Genomic DNA, 21,317 nt, shown 5'->3' with positions numbered 1-21,317 from the left:
TCTGAATTGTTAAAATATTAAGGCTCTATCTCTCTTAACTAATGCTTAGGTTCTCTTTAATAAATAAAAAATAACAAAACCACTTAATATAAAATATTATATGGGCAAAATTAAAAAATTATTATTTTTAACAACACATTTGTCCACTACATGCTTTAAATAAAGAACGAGAAAATATTAAGAGCATCATTTAACTTTATAGTACAAGAGTGTTAATTAGTTCTTTATATGATATCTACATCATCAATCCAAAATTATAGAATTAGCCAAACAAGGAAGAAAAGATAAACAATTTTTTTTTATTAAAATTATGGAAGAACAAAATTCCAATAGGGTTATATCACTAGGAAAAATCAATGTATCTCCTATGCACTCATTCATTAATATCTATTGTTACTCAAACAAACACTAACTAAACACTATAATGATTGTATCTATGACTTCCCTAGTCTCACTTAGAATTGACTCAAAAATAGATTTAAAGAAGTTCTTTAACAAGTACTTAAATTGGATAAATTACTGAACTCTCTTACAAACATAATATCCCAACAATTTATATTAATAGAAAAATAGTAGGTGGTACTTTGATGCCTAAAAGAGTGACACCACATCACTCTTAAAATGAAGTGATGGTTCGCCACTAGAAATTCTACACCGCCATAGTTCTTGCTTATGTGGAATAATTTCTTAGTGAATAGTCGTATTGCTTCACTAGTAGATTATATCCCTTAGAAGATATAATTGTTAGACCATATTGCTAATGAATTTTGCATGTTGACGTGCTTGATGGTAGATTTGGCACCAAGGCGTGAAAGACTATGTCATCATGATGCTTAAAGATAGAGCTCCCAATGCTGCCAAGTTGATCATTTTGACAATGTAGTGCTTTGAGACAACGAACATGGTGATGCCATGTCGAACTATGGCACCTCAATAGTGTGGAACATAACACTGTTGTGTGGAATTATAGGATGACAGAGTGCTTTACTCTACCTTAGATTTTCTATTATTTTTGAGTTTTTCTGGTACACAAATAATTAAAATAACACTGTTAAATAATAAAAACACAGAAAAAAATATAATGTAATTTATAACTAATTAATACCATGGTTTTGGATGATTAATTAGAGGAAAGAGGAAGAAAAGGAAAATTTATAGATTAATCATCATCTATTAGAGAATACACTTCAGTCAACATGCATAATGTTACATGAAGATCAATCAAATAAATGATGAGACATTTTAAGGAGAGTATTAAACATATTGATGAGCAAGAAGGTATAGAGAAAGTAGAAATAAATTATTAAGATGAAGAAATATTTGGGAATATTAATAAGGAAGATCCTCTTTTATCTCTACATAGAGATAATGAAAAGGGTAAAGATGAAGCAAAAGTCACAGATGCTAAAGTTGATGAATATTATACTTATTTTGTTTTAAAGGGTTGACCTTTTCCCGCAGAATATAACTTGATCTTATATCCAAAAGGATTTGTACCACCTTTATTCAAAAACTATGATGGCATGGTTAATCCTAAACAACATATTGCATATTTCAGGGCTAGTTATTATAATTCTCCTTGAAGTGAAGCCCTGCTATTTTGATATTTTAGTGTCTTATCCAGTTTTGTATTTGATTGGTACATTAAAATTCTTAATGTGTCGGTCAAGACCTTTAATGGATTAGAAAGTCTATTTTTAAAAATATTTGCTCGTGCAAAACATCACATCACTTCTTAAAATTGAAGCAAATTGATAGATGTTTGGTAATTAATTTGCATTTGAACTTGCACTTTTTTCTTGTTTTACCTTCCAACCATGTGTCATTTTGGGCTCAAATTTGGACATGGTAAATTAGGGGATGCTGCCTACTTCACCTAATTTTTCATGTACTTTTTGAAACCACTGAGTTATATAATTAATTTTTCAGTCATTAACCATTATTTTACCTAGATCATTGAAAATTAGTTCTCTCCATTCTTATATAATCAGGACACCAAATTTAGATGATTTGTTTACATTAATGCAAGGAATAGATATTATAGATTGCAAGTCCAATTGAATATTTGAGACACTTAGGTAAATTAATGTAGGGTTATTTCTAAATAACTTTGAAATTTTTTTAAAATTCCCTTGACATCTAATAGGGCTGAAAATGAAACCTACAATAATTAGTGACACGATGAACCATAAGAATTAATTTTATATTAATTAGAATTCATTAGGTTAGTTAATAAAAAAACAATAAATTCAAACAATATTTTTTGTTTTAAATTTGTGAAACTCATATTTAATTATAAAAAAATTATAAAAATACCAAATATGTTTTAAAAAATTATAAATCAATTATACAATCAATCAAAATTTAAATCAACTCACAATTAAAAAAAATTAATTTAAAAATAAACCTTGATTAATAAAATTAATTAATATAAATTTAAACATTTGTCCAATTAATTCTAATTTTAAAGGGATTGATTCATGGGTTATCCTTAACTAATATTATCAATCATAAAAAAATTTGAGATTGATTAAATTAATCAAAACCTAAACCAATTTTTTTCTATAAGGAAGTAATTAAATAAATAATTAAAATTAAAAGCAAATATTAAAAAATCATCAAAAATTAAATACATTAAGTTAGATGACAGAACTTTAAATCATTTAAATAAAACAAAATTATGTAACTAACCTCACTTAAACAAATGTTAATTAAACTAAACAACATTAACTTAAAATTAGAACATGAAAGCTCCTATTTAAATTCTTAAACCAAATCAAAAAGCCTTTTATACTATGCTTGATTCTTTTTGGAGGGAATACATGCATTGGATTCATAAGGCTTAAGATTAGGGGTTGAATACTTCAAACTAATTTGGAGTACTTTTATTAAAAAGTTATTAACTATCAATAAATCACTATTTAAAATATCAAAATAAATGTTAATGACTATATACAATAGATTTATCCTATATTGGGGAATGAATGCATTACATTCATAAGCCTAGGGACTTGTGAGTAGTGACTTCTCTACTTTTGTGTCATTAGCTTAAATGATTCTATAAAATTAAATGATTAAAGTCAAACATTCTAAAACTTAAATATTATAACACTAAACCATTAAGACTTGAATTCATAGTAAAAACACTCTTTAGCTTTGTATAAACAAACAAGTTCAAATCCAAAATACTCAAATAATAAACCCCTTCGTACAAATCAATGCCACACAACCTTCTTCATACACTGTAGACGGTTATCCAGAATAAAAAATTTTAGCTTAAACTAGGTTAATGGTTGTTTTGGTGTACTTGCAGATGTTTTGCATAGAGGGTATCTTATGTCTATTTAATTAAATTTAGGGTATAGTATAAACATACATGCTTACACACTTTTATATAAATAATACACTATGTTTTATAATTGCAATTATGATTGCATTGGACTTTATTTCATGCTTATATATTCTTTAGAATTTACTTTGGTTCTCAATAAAATTGTAAAATTTAAATGTCAATTATAAGTGTCAAGTATGTATCTAGATTGAGTTTTACAAAGTGTTGAATAATATTTTTTTATTATTATTATTTATTTTTTTTATTTTTTTAGCGAAAACGCACAGAGGGGCCAACGTATTGATAGAAATTAAAAATAACAAGGTCCTTAAAGGGGCCTTGAGCTCTTCTACTACTCAAAAGAGCTACAAATAAAAAAATAGAAAATCCTAAGAGCTCAAGATCCCTGCTATGCCAAAAAATAGAATTACCTAGATACATTCTACGGAGCTCAAGAATGAGCACCCAAAAAATGGGGAGACAGCCCACATAAGCTCTCAGCATAAGCTACCTAATCCAAAACTGAGTAGAGCAATGACCTGCACAAAATGGATCTTGCAAAATAGTGAAAAAAACGTAGCCAAAATAGCACAAAAATAGATAATAGCAACGGAGAAGAGAGTACAACCATTGAATCATGTTACCAGGAGATAAAGTCATTTTAGTCCTCTCAAGGCAAAAGGACTTCTTCCAAAAAACCAGATTACTCATAGTATACCGAATAAGCAGCTATGGGTAGAGGAAGAATGAAATAAGCTAGCTAGCATAATAGCAATAACACCCCAAATCCAACGCCCCAACACTCTAGTTATTACCAACAGCCACCAATAATGTTAATGGTGTTTTTGTATACATATAGGGCTCCAAAACAAAATTATTTCTCTACATATAAGAAACATTATCTTTTAGAATCCTATATAAGAGTTGGAGCAATAAGGAAATAAGAAAATTAATTTAAAGTGACTTTCATAGAGTAGAAATCTAATCCTGTTATGGTAGAACTTTACCACCTCTCTTTTCAGTAGGCCATCAATTGTATCTCTCTTTTCAATAAATAGATAAACTTTTTTCTTACACATTACTATTTCAAGAACTATTTTTTATTACATACAATGAATTCATAGGTGTGGTAGATATGTATTAGAGAGCAGCTTTTTGATAGGTTTATTTTGATGTGCATGTTTCAAACTTTGTATGAATATGTATGCTAGTTCTACGATGATACAATAGCGGTAACATATACATGAATACCTTAACCTTAACATGCATACTTTCATTTTAGTTTATGCAATGTAAACTAGCTGAATGCACAAGCCAACAATAAGGAACGAGGAGCTTAAGGGTTGGTGTAGCCATATTTTTCTTAATGGTTAGGGTCGTTATGTTGCTAGAGTTTCTTAGAAAATCTAGGCTTAGAAATATTAAGAAAATTTAGAGTTAACCAAAAATAAAACTAGAGTTTAGGGTTTATTTACATTAAACTATATTTGTTATGTGCATTTGATCCAACTCATGTTACTAAAATATGATTGTAATTTGAACTTGAATCCTTGTTTGTGATGCTAATAATATCTATCTTACGTACATGAATTAGACCTAGAAATCCTGGTTTTATAATCATATGCTTAGGTTACTAGCTAGAAGCTCACTTCAACTGAATATAAATCTAGATTCATTTGTGCCCATCCAAATTTCTTTGTGAAGGATTATCCCGACCTTCTCTCAAAATTTTCCAAAATGTTGGATTAAAATTTTTGAATATTAAATAAAATCTATTAAATTTAAATTTTAAAATACATCTAAACTCCATTTTAATCAAAAGTTTTCCTTTTGGAGATGAAATTAAATATAGAGTCTTGCCTCTAATAGAGCTCTGGAGCTTAGATTAAAATTAACAGCCTTTTTGTTCACATAAATAGGAGAAAAATCTTTTTTATGAAGACTAAAACATATCCATGTTTAATTTCATTTTATAGATGATAGGTGATTGTGAATTTTATTCTTCAAGAAGAATTTTACATTCAATACATTGAGTTTGATTATGAAAATAAAATTTATTTTTCTTTTCAAGTCGATAATGAAGATAGGTTGTATAATGTTAATTTATTAGATTTGACTAAAGAAATATTAAAGAGAATTAGTGGCATATTTATTTATCCACAAGATTTTTTTGGTGACTCCACTTGGGGATGGGCTTCATTTTCATCTTTAGTACATATTTGAATTTAAATTAGTAGTATATTTTATTTTATAGTGAATAAAGCAATCTCCTTGTATTCTTTCTTTTATTTTTTTCATCTTTTGATGAAAGTGATGAATGTTCCAATTATGATTTTTAAATTGCCAAAATCAGATTTTAATATATTATCACAAAATCATATTTCAATAAATCATTCCAAGTTGGATTTCAAACAATTTAAAACTAATCACTTATCAATTTTCAAACTAAAATTTGAAACTTCAATCAACCATCCATTTAAATCTAAACTTTATAATCATCGAATATTCTAGCCCTGGATAGTTCATTTTGGTTTCATTTATTCATGTGGCTTTGTGATACTATCTAGATTGGGTCCATAGTCCAAAACCATGTTATCATTCATCATCAGTAATATTAAACTTGATTCGGAGAGTAAACAAATTTGCTTTAATGTATTATCTTGATTCAACTTCTAATTTATACTCGATAAGTTTTGTAACTGATATAAATTTTTTGTTTAATTTTAGAAAATGTCAGGATAATTGATCTACAACTTCAACATCAATTAAACTTAGTCTGTTGAAGGAACCAAAATCAAATTCGGATCTTGTTTTGAAAACATATAATTTATATTCTTTGGACCAAAAATTTATGTGATCAAAATTGTGGAGGTCCCTACTAAACCAACTAGTGCACATTTCAGTTATGAGGGTGAGTTTTTAGCCTACATCTACATCTAGTATACCCTCAGTCTTTTCAAGATTAACTTACACTCTAACTACTTATAATGGAAAACTTAAATTAAAAGTTTTTTCTAAGTATCTAGCAAGTAATAAATTTGTGATTGGGTCGTCTTCTACTATAACTCAGATAACCAAATCCAACTACCAATATATGAATCATCATTTGAGACATAGGTCTAAGAAGACTAATGGGGGTTGTAGAGTGCACTTTTGAATTGTGAAAATGTTTAAGACTCTATCTCCCCCAAAACAATGCTTATGTTTGCTTTAATATATTCAAATTTATAAACCCCACCAAATACACAAGTATACCTGCTGAATAAAGTAATAAAGTAATAGAGAAGAGTGTCAAACCCATGAGAAAGTTTTCTTTTTAGCAATCAACTACTTCCATTTACTCTAATTAGAAAATTATTTTTCTAAAATTAAAATTTTGGTTTTCCAGATTAAATCTTTGAATAAAAGTAATGGATACAATATTTAAAAAAAAAGTGTTTAGGATTGATGAATATAAACTGCATTTATTTCTTAATGAGACTCTTATTTATGAATGTGAGTCAAAGAATATCCATTACTAGATCTCGATCGAGCTTATAGGGTTAAAAAAGATATCTACTGACCTTCTATAATTATATCATCTCCTTAAGAACCAAGCATATTTTACATCCCATGTCTATGTATACAAACATACTAATTTAATATTCCTAATTATTCTTTCATTCATCTATTGAGGATATACATCACACTAGGTTTTAACTACATATATAGCCACTATGTTCATTAAAAAAAGTGCGAGAAAATATTGAAAATGTCATTTAACTTTATAACACATGAATCTTTATTAGTACATAATATGTTCTATACATCATAATACCAAAACTAAAGAATTAGCCAGATATGGAAGAAAAAATAAGCAAACTCATTTTCACTAAAATCATTGAGAACAAAAATACAAGAGAGTGATATCACCAGGAAGGATCCATGTATTTCCTCTACAGTCCCTCTTCATTAATGTATAGAGTTGCTTGAGCAAACAATAACTAAACCCTCTAATGACTATGTTTAGACCTTCTTTAGTCTCCATTAGAATTTACTTTAAGATAGATCTAAAGAAGTACTTTGAAAATTAGATAACTGATTGAAATCCCTTATAAACATAACATAACTACTATTTATAGCATAACACAAAAAAATAGGTGGCACCATGGTGACCTTGAAATGAATTAAGCCTTAGACAGTGGAACTTCTGCAGCACCACGACACTTGTTAATATGGAATGATTACTTAGTGAATAGCAGTGTCACTTTTCTTGCTGATTAGGTCCCTTGAAAGTTACAATTGCTACACCATGATGGTAGATTTGGTGTTAAGGCATGATAGATTGTGCCACCATAGGGCTTGAAGACATAGAACAAAATGCTACCAAGCTGACCATTTTGATGCCATGGCTCTTGAAGATAGTTAAGTTAATGCTGCTATGTCCAAATGTGGCGCCTCGATGGTGTCGAATAAAATACTATAGCGAGGAATCTTTAGAGGAAACGTCACTGTACTCTACTTTAGATTTTCAAACATTTTTAAGATTTTCCTATAAAAATAAAATAAAATAACACATTTAACTGATAAAATACAAATAGAAATATAATATAATTTTCTCTTATTAACTTCCCCTTACCTTAAACACTTATTTTTCCTTAAGCAAATAAACATTATGTTATTCAACATAATTAAATAGCATAAGTAAAAAATTGATAATTTAAAATTACTAAAATATAGGATAATACATCACAGTGCAGTAGTAGTGGAAATAAACAAAGTTATAATCTATGTTTGGTAAATACAATAAACATTTGGATTTTTCTAGAGAGAGAAGTTCAAAAATTCAAATTTTTGTTGAGGGTTTTTTAGCGAGGTTTCTGATGGTGGCTGATGTTCATCGGACTTCCTCTGTGGGGGGTTCTGGGGATGCTTGTCATCCATCCTCCGATAGATCGGTGATACGTGCTCATTCTTTACCGGCATTTGGTGATGGATTTGGTTTAAATATTTTTACTCATGAGGTGAGGTTGAAGATGAAGAATGGCAAAGCGTTGGTGAAAAATGAAGGTGGTCTTTTATCGAGTAAGAAGATTGTACCATATATTAGAAAGGGGAAAGAAATTATGATTAATAATAATTTTAAAATAGAGAAGCCTATTACTAGGTCTGTTGAGATTAATACAAATGCTAATTCATCGTCTTCCTCTGGTTTGAAGTTATGCATTGATGATGTAGGCATTTATATCCTATCGACTGAGGGCAGAAATTTTATTCAATTAAAGAGTGTTGACTCATTGGAGAAAGGTTTTGGTGATAATATGGTCTTTGTTAACACGAAGGGTAATGACAACATTGTTAGTTCTTCTGTGAAGGTGAATCAGGTTTTTGAGAGTTTATGCTTGAATAATATGGCTGGTGGTTAAAGTTCTATTCAACTCTATGAATCAAGAGAATATAACGCATGCCATCTTAATAATGAATCAACATTGAAGCCTAAAGAATATAGCTGTAATGGTATGAATAATGTGTGGAAGAAAAAATATAATATCTGGGTAACTAATTGGGACTATGGGTAATGTCTTTCTGAAGATTGCTCAACGGTGATGTTGTATTTGCATAATGAAGAGGAGAATGAAAAGTGACTTTAAAATGCTTTAGTCATTAAAGTATTTGGGGAAAATGTCTCTATTAATATAGTCAGTGGGGAGCTTAGAAGGCAGTGGGCACAATTTGGTAAATTCTATCTTATTGTTCTTAGTAATGGATGGACTTTATGGGCTTTAAATGATGAACAAGATTTGAATTCAGTCCTTAACAATGGACCTTGGTTTGTTAAGGGGTATATTATTGGTATGGACAAATGATCACCAATATTTTCTCCTTCTTCTTTGAAAGGGTTATCAGCTCCAGTTTGGATTAGAATTCCTAACATTCCACTCCAATGTTGGGATGAGATCAATGCATGCAGGATTTCTTTGAAGGTTGGTATCTCGTATTTAATTGATGGTAGCATGTTTCAATGGAGCAGATAAGAGTTCTCTCAAATTTGTGTTCGTATCAAGCTAGAGAATAAGCTTCCCCTTGTTGTATGGGTAGAGGGGTTCATTGGAAAATTCTTTCAGAAGATAGAGAATGAGAGAATGCCTTCTTTAAGTTTCAATTGTGGTAGGGTCGGACATGAGAAGAATAACTATCTGGAATTGAGGTTGAATGTTGTGCAAGGGAGTTCTAAGCAACCTATGAACATTGTGGTGCGAGAAGTACCTCCATTGGGCTCAAATACATCAACTAATTGTAAGGTGAATGGGGATGCTTATGGTGGTGAAGACAGTTATAGACCTTGGTTTTGTGACAATTATGGGAAGAAAAAATACAGAAATCGTGGATATTGGAGACCCACGGTGCATGTTTCTTTCCTCAATATAATGAAGAACATAGTTATATTTAACAAAGAATATATTGTTGTGGATGTACCGAGTGAGCGAGCTATGGTGGATGAGTGAGCTATGGTGGATGGTGCTGTTAAAGATGTGCTTTCTTTCTCAAAGCTAGCTACTGCAGTTTCTCTCAATGGTTCAGAGCAGGCACATAGTTATGTTTTGGAAATTGGTATGGTTTCTAAAAGCCTATGTATTCATTCTAAAATTAATAAGTTTCATGTGTTAAGTGAGTTAGGAGATGAGGGGGATATTTTCTAGGAGAAGGAAGATGGAGTGTCTTCTCTGGTGCTTGATAAAGGAGAGGTAGGTGTAGCTTCTCCAGAAGGTGTAAGTGGTCTGAAGGTGTAAGTGGTCTGAAGGTGAAATTTGAAAAGGAGGAGAATTCTTCTTGTGTAAAAATAAAACTTGCAAAAGAACTTTAAGGACTGGGCCCTATAAAATCATCTCTTAGAAGTAGGAAGTTGGATGGTGAGAAGAAATATAAGGTGGAGACTCCTTCCCCTTTCAATTATTAATGGCTTCAATTGGTTTTTAGAATTGTAGAGGATCTAGGAAGAAGTAATCCTCTCTTTATCTAAAGGCGTTTGTTATGGAGCATGGGGTTTTTTTTGTTGGTTTGTTGGAAACCAAGTTATCTTCCTTTGTTAAAAGGGAGATTGATAAGTTGATTGGTGTGGATTTGGACTACTATCATGTTCCAGCTAATAAGTTTTCCTGAGGTATTCTTATACTGTGGAAGTCATCTATGGCTTCATTTTCTATTTTAAGTGCTTCTCATCAAGTGGTGACTAGCGAACTGAAGATGGCTAATAGAGGCTCTTGGAGGGTTTCAGCCATATATGGGAATAAGGATGTCTTCAAGAGGAGGGAGTTGTTGAGGGAGTTGGAAGCTTTCTCTTCCAAAGATGTACCTATGGTTGTAGGGGTGATTTTAATTATTTTCTATCTAAAGAAGAGAAGAGAGGTGGCAAGAGAATTCTTTTTTTTGCAAGGTTCAAAGGATATGAAATCCTTTAAAATCAACAATGATCTTCATTAAGTTGGGTGTATTTGGCCCAGATTTACTTGGTGTAATAACAAGGCTGGTGGGGCTCGAATTGTGGAGAGATTGGACAGGTGTTTTTTTAATTCAGCTGCTAGAAATTCCTATCATCGATTGGTGGTTAGGCATCTTGCTAGAATAGCTTCAGATCATTATCTTATTTTATTTAATCTTATATAGATTAAGCTTGTGACTAATAGGATTTATTAAATTTGAAGACCATTAGGCTTCTTTTCCAGCCTCTTTTGGTGTGGTCAGGAATGTTTGGAGTAAAAGGGTGAAGGGTAATTATTCCGAAATTCTTAATACAAAGTGTAAAAGAGCTATGAAATCTTTGTTTTTTTGGAGTAATGATAAGTTGAGAACTTTTCTCTTTTAAAGGATTGTATTTTAAAAGAGATTTTGGAACTACAACTAAAGGAATCATATGTGGGATTTCTCTTTGATGATGAGAGCTGGCTGCTCAAGATGAAGGTCTCGGAGCTGAATTATACATTGGCTAGATTGAACACTTGGTGGAGGCAGCGTGCTAAGGTCAAATGGACATTGGAGGGTGAAACTAATTCCAATTTATTTCAATCTTGTGCCATTGCTAGGAGGAACTCTATGTTGATATTTAAAGTTAAAGATGACAATGGATCATTGGTGGAAGAACAAAATCAAATTGAAGATATTTTTATCCGTTTCTTTAATGGGAAATGGAAGGAGAGAGGTTTAGTTTTGGAAGGATGGCCAGCTCCTTTGAATTCTCTGGATGATTCTGATAAATGGTGGTTGAGTAGATCTATTTCTTGGGAGGAAGTGGAGAGAGTTGTCTCTCAATCTGCTGGGAACATTGCCCCTGGAATAGATGAAATAACTTATTCAATTTTTAAAGCCTATTGGGGAATTATTAAAACATATTTCTGGAATGCTATTATACAGTTCTTTAATTTTGGTATTATAGGTATGAAGGGGAAGGAAACACTCATTGTGCTTATTCCTAAAGTGAGTAACCCATCGAATCCCACAAATTATAGGCTGGGTACAAGGTTGTGGACATGCTGATTTAGAATAGATTGGTAGTTGTTTTGCCAAAATTTATTTCAGAAGAACAAGCTACATTTCTTAAAGGGAGGTTGATGTCAACATGTGCTTGTTACTGAAGAAATGTTTTCTAAATTCATATTTTTTAAAGCCTCTAAGAGATTAGTCTCTTTCAAGATTGATACTAAATATCCTTATGATTGTATGTTGTGGGTTACTTTGAGAAAGGTTTTGGAGTAGTTTGGGTTTCCTTTGATGCCCTCAAAACCTTATTATGGAATGTGTAGAGAATTGAATGTTTTCTTTGATAATTAATGGTAATTCCTATATGTGGATTAACAACAAGAGTGGATTCTGTCAAGGTTTTCCTTTATTGCCTTATCTTTTCATTCCTTGCTCTCAACTTCTTTCCAATGTTTTTATTCAAAGAGTCAATTCCATTGGTGTTCATAGTTCTCCTATTTGCCCAAGGATTTTTTATTTGTTGTATGCAGATGATATGATTATTTTTTTTAAGCTAATACTAAAGTGGTGAAGGAAATCAAAAGTATTCTGTCAGATTTCTATAATTGGACTGGGCAAGTGATAAATATGAATAAATATGTTATTATTTTTGGAAAATGTGTAAGGAGAAGAAGGAAGAAGGCTATAACTTATATTATGGGGTTCAAGGAAGTTAAATAGTTCAGCTACCTTGGTGTGAAAGTGGTGTTGAGAATATTGGTTGGAGCTAATTTCTAGGGCATTGTGGACAAAGCTTTAAGATTGTTGAATGTTTGGGGGAGTAAATTCTTATCTTTTGTTGGGAAGTTCACTTTGGTTAAAATAGTTTTGTTGTCTTATCGGAATTTCCATTCTACACATTCTCTTATTCCTAAAGTGTTCTTAAGGTGATTGATAAGTTGTGTAGAAGTTTTATTTTGAATTAACAAGATGGAAGATTAGGTCTTCATTATGTTTGTTGGGATTTGTTGTGCAATCCAGTTGAGTGGGAAGGTCGTCAATTACACTCATGTGTTAGCAAAGTGGGTCCTTTAATGACCAAGTTGGCTTTAAGATTTTCTCAAGAAAAAAATTCTTTGCTACATAAATTCCTTAAACCTAAATATAGTGCTCGGTTTGAGGATGTTGGATCTAAGAAGGGTGGTTTTGTAACTTGGAAGATCATCACTGAGGGTGACAAATGTCTTAATTCAATTTTAAGATGGAATATTGCTGATGGAAGCTCTATAAAGGTCTTCAAGGATTTTTAGACTTGGGATAAAAGTATCAACAGATGGCCTACGATTATGGCTATCTCAGGAGATGTGGAGTACACAATTGACAAGCTTATGATGGACAGTTCCAGGAATTTAGTTGTACTTCAGAAACTATTTAGAGAAGAACTTGTGAAAGAAATCAGTCAAGTAAAAATTATGGCAGATTTGTGTCAAGACGGAGTGGAACTCATTCATAAGAATTTTGGAAGATGTCTATCCTCATTAGCTACGGAAGCTGTCATGCAAAACTAATATTGCAGGACTTTTTTGAAGTTGATTAAAAATGTTAAATTCATGCCACGAGTGGAGGTATTCTGGTGGCATTTGTACAGTAATGTTATTCTGACTTTTCATTACCTATATTGTAGAAGATTGCAAGATAATTTTGTTTGTCCAATAGGATGTAATATGGTAAAAGATATAAATCATGTAAGAACTACTTGCATGAAGCTGACTGAAGTTATTCATATCATAAATAGTTGGGGATTTAGAATACCTTCGTTTGAGAATTTTGAAGAATGTTGTTGATGGTTAAGCCAATGTTCAACTGGTAATATGCTCTTAACTAAGTTATTCTGTAATTTTGTTTATTTATCATAGAAAGAAAGGAATAAGTTTATACATGAAGGTAGTATAGAGAGCTCGATGATGATTATTGTTTAAGAGGTATCTTATTCTTCATTTTCTTCATCTTTTGGTAAAATAAGCTCGGGCCACTAGGGTGTTAATCAGTCGTTTAGGCTGCTAAATAGTTGGCACCCTCCTCCACCCGATTGGATCAAGGTGAACATTGATGCTTCATTATTATCTTCATACAAGGCATTTATTGGAGGGGTATTCTGAGATAGTCAAGGTAAATTTTTGATAGCTTTCGAGAAAACGTGTGTCCATTGGGATATTTCTCAGCTGGAGTTTCCATCAATTCATTTGTTAAGAGACGTTGTCAACGAATAGATGTTGTTGTACAGGGGGATTATCATCAAAGGTGATAATTTAAATATTATTCAGTTTATTCGACAAGCTTTAAGGAAAGGTGGACAGTTGATGGAAAGTTTTACTTTTTTGAAAAAGTTCAATCATCGTATTTTCAATAGTATTGATAGAAATAGCAATAAGTTAGCAAATCATTGTGCTACTTATGCTATCTTTAGTGATTTCCATTGGGAAGACATTAGCTTTAATATGGTTCCTCCTTCTTTTCTTACTTTGTTAATATGGTTCCTCCTTCTTTTCTTACTTTGTTAAAGGAGGAACTTGTTGGGAATAATTCCTAGGTTGTATTTGGGTTTCTTTTTTAATTAGTGCAATGATTCTTGTTGCTTCTTTAAAAAAAATACTAATAATTATCCTAACCAGTCATTCTTAAAGCTACTTAATTTGAAGTTACTTGTTATGAAGATAATCATGGATAATTGAATTTTAAATTGAATAACGTAGATTAAAGATTAAATATATTTATAGTTAAAATTAAAAAATTTCATTTGTTCATGAGTATTTGTATGTGTTTTCTCAACTTGGCATTTATGAATATTAGTATAAGATTGTAGTTAGTTTTTAAACTTTAAACTTATACTAGTTTTTAAATGTACTCATTTTCTTTTTCTTTATTTTTTTCTTTTCTTTTTAGAATTATTTTCATACTTTTTATTTTATTTTAAATTTTTTGCATACATAGTTAATGATTTTAAATATATGTTTTACTTTTCATCTTTTTAAGATTTTAATGATATTATTAAGGATTTAATAGGTTTGCTAATTTAAATTTCAGCTTGTTTTATAATTTTCAATTTTAACCTACCCATATCTATTCTTTAACCTTAATTATCCACCTTCAATTCAAAGATCAATGTATAAATAAATAACTTATAAATTTGAGTTAACACATTAACTTAAATTATCTAAGGTAGTTAATTTTTAAATTTTTCCCAATCTATGAAGAATAAAGCAGTGTTCATTTAAACTGTGACCTAGGGTTTTCTTTTTATTTTAATTTTGCAAATTTTTGAGTACCATTTTATTAAGGTTAGTTAGGTGATTAGAAGGCCCAAATATTAATGGAAAAAAAAAAAATTAAGTATGAGGGAAATTTAATACATTATAAATAATAACATAACTAATCACATATTTTTATATGAGTGATAGAAATATATAAAACACAAAATATAAGAAAGTAATACAAATACATGATAACTAGTGCTTTTAAGGCACGAAACAAATCACCACAAGTGAGTTTCCTCCAATAAGCGCTAAATTTTAATTCTTCAGCTAAACTATGCATCACATTATAGCATCGTTTCCCAAATCAAATAAAAATAAGCTACCCAACCAAAGTAGCCTCCAAACTCTCTCTATTTCAAGAAAATGAAAATTAGAACCTAACTCTTTGAATCAGCATCTTTCTGCTCCTCTTCCTCCTTATCAACATCTTAATTAAATACTTTCTCTCAAGGCTATCAAACAAAGAGATTATATCTAGGTGTAGAGGGAAACTCAATCTTTTTAGGATGCTCCACAAAAGGGATACTCTTAAACATACCAACAAGTTCATCATTAAAATCTTAGGTGTATATGTAATACTTGTCTTATTGGTACATACTATGTGCCATCCTCACGCTCGTCTCTATTTCCTAGTCCCTGATTTTCTCATAAAAGTGTGTCACAATTTCCATTTTTCCTCTCAAATCTAACACTTATTCTCCCAAATTTTAAAGGATCTCTGGCACACTTGCTGCTATTACTACTTCTTGGCCTATTAGATAATCTAGGATCACGGAACTCACCCTCTTCTTCTTCCTTTTCTACTTGCCTAAAATCAATAATATTTTCTCTAGTGAGAGCTTGAATGTGAAAGAATTATTCTTCATTCTGATCCCTCTTAACATCCACTGCTACATACAAACCATATACAAGATAAGGGAGCCTTAATCCAACAGACGTGGTGCCCCTAATGATATACATAAGAGATGAAAAAAATAATTTTTACTACATCAATGGAATACCCAATTTGAATTGAATAGCTCTAAAGGGCACGATCATTAGTGACTTCACTGATAATTCAACTAGGTAACAAAAGGGCAAAAATGAAATGATTCAAAGCTTTAAATGTTTGGTTTAGATAAGAGGAAGGAAATTAATAATTCTATTTTTTTTTAAAGAGTTCTACTATTAGGACCACACAAAGTATTCTAGCTGTCTTAAGGATTTTTATGTGTATTAATAAAAATATTGAACTTATCATATTCAAAGTCCCCAAGTCTATAGTTTTTTTAATGGCTATTGAATGAAAAGGGACCCACATACCCCAAACCTAAAATCTACTATCCACTATCTCTTTTCTATTAGTAAAACATTTATGGATAATAATAATAATAATAAATGGTTCTTCACACAAACTTTCCTAGCCTCAACTCGCTATGATTTTCACAACGGGTTGAGTACGATTGTGAAAACCTTGTACTAGCATCACTTACTAGTTTACAATTAAAGTCAACAAATTTTGATTCAGCTTCAGTAGTGATGAATCTGCTCTTATTAAAGGAAGAAAAAGATGCCCTCTTTTTGCCATACATTAGGAGTTATTAATCTATAGTGGATTTCAAAGAAAAGAGGGAAATCGAAGGTGTGAATGAAATTAAAATGGATCCCTTGCGTATAATCTGATGAAGCATTACGGTACTGTGATGAAGCATTACCTATTTAACAATTTAGTAAAAAAAATTATTATAAAAATAAATATTAGTAAAATGAAAACCAAATTTTGAGGGATTGATCCATGGTTTATCCTTGACCAAGGGTATTAATACCCTAAATATTTTAGATTGATTTTACAAATAAAAAACTTAAACATAAAAATAAGTTAATAAAAATTTAATAAATAATAAATCATAAATAAATGAAATAAATTTAGTTAAAAAAACAAAACTTTAAAACAGATTTAAAAGATATAAATCAAAATAAATTACCCAAGTAATCTCACTTAAACTCAAATCAATTAAACTAAACATATATATATATATATATATGTATGTATGTATGTATGGGGGACTGAATGCATTACGTTTATGAGGCTTACAAGTTGTGGTTATTGACTTCTATTATTTAAAGTTATTAGCTTACATTATTCTTTAAAATTAAATATTCTAAAATTTAAAAAATTAAACCAAATTAAAGTGATAGATTCTGTTTCATTATGATTACTGAATTTAAAATGAGTATGATGGGTGAGTTAACTTGTTTCCTTAGATTTAATGTGAAAAAAGAGTGGATGAAACTTTCTTTGGTCAAATTAAATAGATAAAAGAAATCTTGAAGAAATTTAATATGAAAGGCTATAAGAGCATGAATGCATCCAAAACCTCAATTAGATAAGGATATGGATGGTAAATTGGTTGTTTAGAAAAAGATTATAGGGATTATATTTTCATTAATTTACATTACTATCAATGGGCCTAAATTATTTTTTTTAGCATTTATTAACATGCTAGGTTTCATGCTGACCTTAAGGAATCCCATATAACTACCATCAAAAGAATCTTAAGATATTTCATAGGCACTTAGAGCTTAGGTATCTAGTATTATAGGAATATATGGATCATCAACTTACTTTTATGTTCATATAAAAATTTTATTTGATGTATGGCAGATAAAAAGAACACCTTAGGTCCTTACTAATTCATAGGGTAATCTTTAGTTTCCTGATCTAGTAGAAAGAAAAAATTTCATAGCTCTTTTTACTATAGAAGATGAGTATACAATTGGAGGATGTTGTGTTGCCCAAGTCCTTTGGTTGAAGAAATCAGTTAATGATTTTTAGATATTAGTAAAACCATTCTCGTCATGTGTAATAACACATGTGATCAACAACACAAAAAATGCTATTCAATAATCTCACACCAAACACATTGACATGAGATACCACTTTATTAGGGATCATGTGGTCATGGGAGATGTAGAAATACTATTATTTTACAAAAAAAATAGTTCTCCAACATTTACACTATGCCCATAAGTTATAAAAGGTTAAGTATACTTAAAACTAGATTAGTAGTCATTAGTATAAATTCATAGAAAATTGGGGTCACTGCATGTTATGTTTGGTATTGTGTCATTATATTTTCATTCTAGTTTTTATGTTTTTGATAAATTTAATATATTTTTATGTGTTTTAGTGCTTAATTGCATTATATTTAATTTATATTTTAATTTGTGCTTTACAGCTTTTTGATTTATCCTCAATTTTAAATTTGTTTTATGAATTGGGTCAAATATTTATTATGTACTTGTGGAACTATCCCTAATTATCACACTTAACACTAAAATTTTCTTCATATTGGGCGATTTAGGGTTTCCATTTGCGAGCTCTATTTTTTATCTCCTAGTGTAGTTTTTTTGTTGTTTTTCATTGTTTTTTTTTTTTCAAGTGGTGCTTCTTTGATCTTTCGTGGCTTTCTTTTAAGGTTTTTTCGTGTGGTTTTAGCTTTGGGAGATGATGACTCCATCATCATATAACCTGTCATCTTCTTCATTTCTTGATGGCCGGTATTGGTCATTTAAGGAGGTTTTAACTGGATTTACTTCCTTTATGACTAAATTTCATTTTGTACAAACTCCGTTCAAGGGTTTTTCAGCTTTGATGTTCGATGATGTTATTGTTTCTCAGTTGGCTGCTCCTTTTGCTATAATGTTAGTTGGCAAATTTCTTCTTTGTCATCTGAATCTTGATGTCATTCAAAAATTTTTTGTTACTTTGAAGCTTTCGGGCTCCTCTCATGTTGGTTTATTGGATTAGAGGCATGTTGTGATTCAATTTACGAATGTCCTTGATTACATTTGAATTTTTTCATGAAGATCTTACTATATTCAAGATTGTTAGATGCTTCTTCTCAAATGGACGTCAGATTTTTATGTTAGGGAGGTATCTCCTATTTCTCTTGTGTGGATCACTTTTCTATATCTAAGACTTCATTTTTTTAATTTGCAAATTTTATTTGGTCTTGCATCTATTTTTTGTACAGATTCTTGATATGTTTGCATAGTTTTAAAACCTCCGGTAATAGCTGGTTAACCTCCGGAAAAAATTGCCGGTAATAGCAGAATTTCCTGAAGTGGTAGGCCATTACAAACAGATCAAGCTACTTCTTCTATCTCTCGTCTGTCGATGGCTTGGGTTCTAGTTGAATTGGATATTTCTAAGAAACATCCTAATGAAATATGGATAAAGTCAAAGTTGAATAGTTATTTCCAAATAGGTTATTTTGAAAATTTACCTATCTTTTGCTCTCATTGTAAAATGCATGGCCATGATGTTAATGAATGTTTCAGGTTGCACCCTCAACTTTGTAAGGAAAAAGCTCCTTCAAAATAACCGCAAGGAAATGTTTCCACTATGGCTAACCATGAGCATGTGATTCTGATCTATGCTAAGGTTAAAGGAAATATTCCTAAAATGCATGGAAATATTGAGGAACCAATACAATCATCCAGTGTGCATATTGAACCATCTCCTATCATTTTTTATGGACCCTCTTCTACTCAGGGAAATAATATTGGCACTACTGCCATCTTAGTTAATGACTGTGAAAATATGGATGAATAATTACTTGCTATAACTTCTACTCAAAATAATGTTACTTCAATTGCTACTAGTCCGTATGTTATTAACAAAAAATTACTTGATATGGAGTTTATAAAGACTAACAAAAATTTCATTAATATTATTTCTTTTCAATCTGTTGTGAATGAACAGGACAATGTGCTATAAATAAATGTTGGTTGTGACATGAGTAGCAAAGGGAATGTGGGGATTGGCAATTCCTTGGAAGAAGGTGAGTTGGCTCTAATTGTGGAAGAAAATGTGGAGCTTGGGCTGAGTAGCAAAGAAAGTGTGGAGGATGGTGTTATTCTTGAGGAAGGATTGTAAAATGATAGTAAGCTTCCCTCTGACTCTCATTATTATAATGATGCATTTACTGATACTGTGGATATAGATTTTTCTGCCAATTGTTTTGCAAAAGATGATAATGGCACTAAATACATTAAATTTCAAAATGGGAGAGGTAGGAAAAAGAATAACTTTATTTTACAATTGCTTAGGAATACGCATTCGCAAACTAATCGTTAGTTCTATTTTTATGTTTACTTCAATTATTTGGAATGCTAGTCGGTTGCCCTTCTTCTTGATTGAGGGTTAAGAATTTTTTCCATATTTATGATGTTTCTATTCTTGTTTTATTTGAACCTTTTATTAATGCCTCTAAATTAATTAGTACTGCTAACTTTTTAGGCTTTAAGTATTCTGTTGTGAATTCGGCTAATAAAATTTGGGTGCTTTGGAAGGATCTTGTTCAGATTGATATTATTGGAGACTTTACTCAAGTTTTGCATTGTAACATTGAAGTTTTGGATTTAAATTTTTGTGCCTCTTTTATATATGCTTCTTCTCCTCATATTATAAGAAAAGTGCATTGGGAGTAACTTAATAATTTTTAGAGTATCTGTAATTTTCCTTAGCTTGTGGGTGGTGATTTTAACACTATTTTTAATCCCTGTGAGCATATTGGAGGCTCTAGTCCTATATATCATTCTATGGAGGGTTTTAATAATATGATTATGGATTGTAATTTAATTGAAATTGGCTTCTCATAAATGGCAATGGCTGGATCTTATTTTATTTAATGATAGTTGGCTTAACTCCTTTAACTTAATTTCTATTGAGCATCTTAGCAGAACACTTTCTGATCATTCTCCTTTATTAATTGGTCTTAATAATAAGCATGTGAATTCCTTACCCTAGATTAGATTTCAAAATATGTGGCTTCTTCATGATTCTTTTCTTGATGTGGTAAAGGAAAATTTGTTTGCTCCTTTGCATATGGATAACTTTGTTCTTGGCATGAAGAGATTTTGGTTTAAATTGAAGAAGACTAAAACAAATCTTCAATTGGTGGAATCATAATGTTTTTAAAAATATATTTTATAATATTTTAAATGAAGAAGAAGATAGAGTTAACACTATTGAATTTAACTATCAATTGTCTCCTACTAATGATAATTTTTCTTTACATTGAGAGGCTAAGGAGAGCCTATTTAAATTACAAGCTCAGGAGGAAATTTTTTTGGAAATAAAAAGTGATTGTGAAGCATCTTGTTGAAGATGATAACAACACGAAGTATTTTCTTGTTTTGGTTAAGAGGAAGCGTGATAAGAATTCCATAAATAAAATCAACCATAAGGATGG

The sequence above is a fragment of the Dendrobium catenatum genome, unplaced genomic scaffold (assembly GCF_001605985.2).
Source record: "Dendrobium catenatum unplaced genomic scaffold, ASM160598v2 fragScaff_scaffold_334, whole genome shotgun sequence".
Classification (NCBI taxonomy): Eukaryota; Viridiplantae; Streptophyta; class Magnoliopsida; order Asparagales; family Orchidaceae; genus Dendrobium; species Dendrobium catenatum.
Note: the sequence above shows the minus strand (reverse complement) of the source record.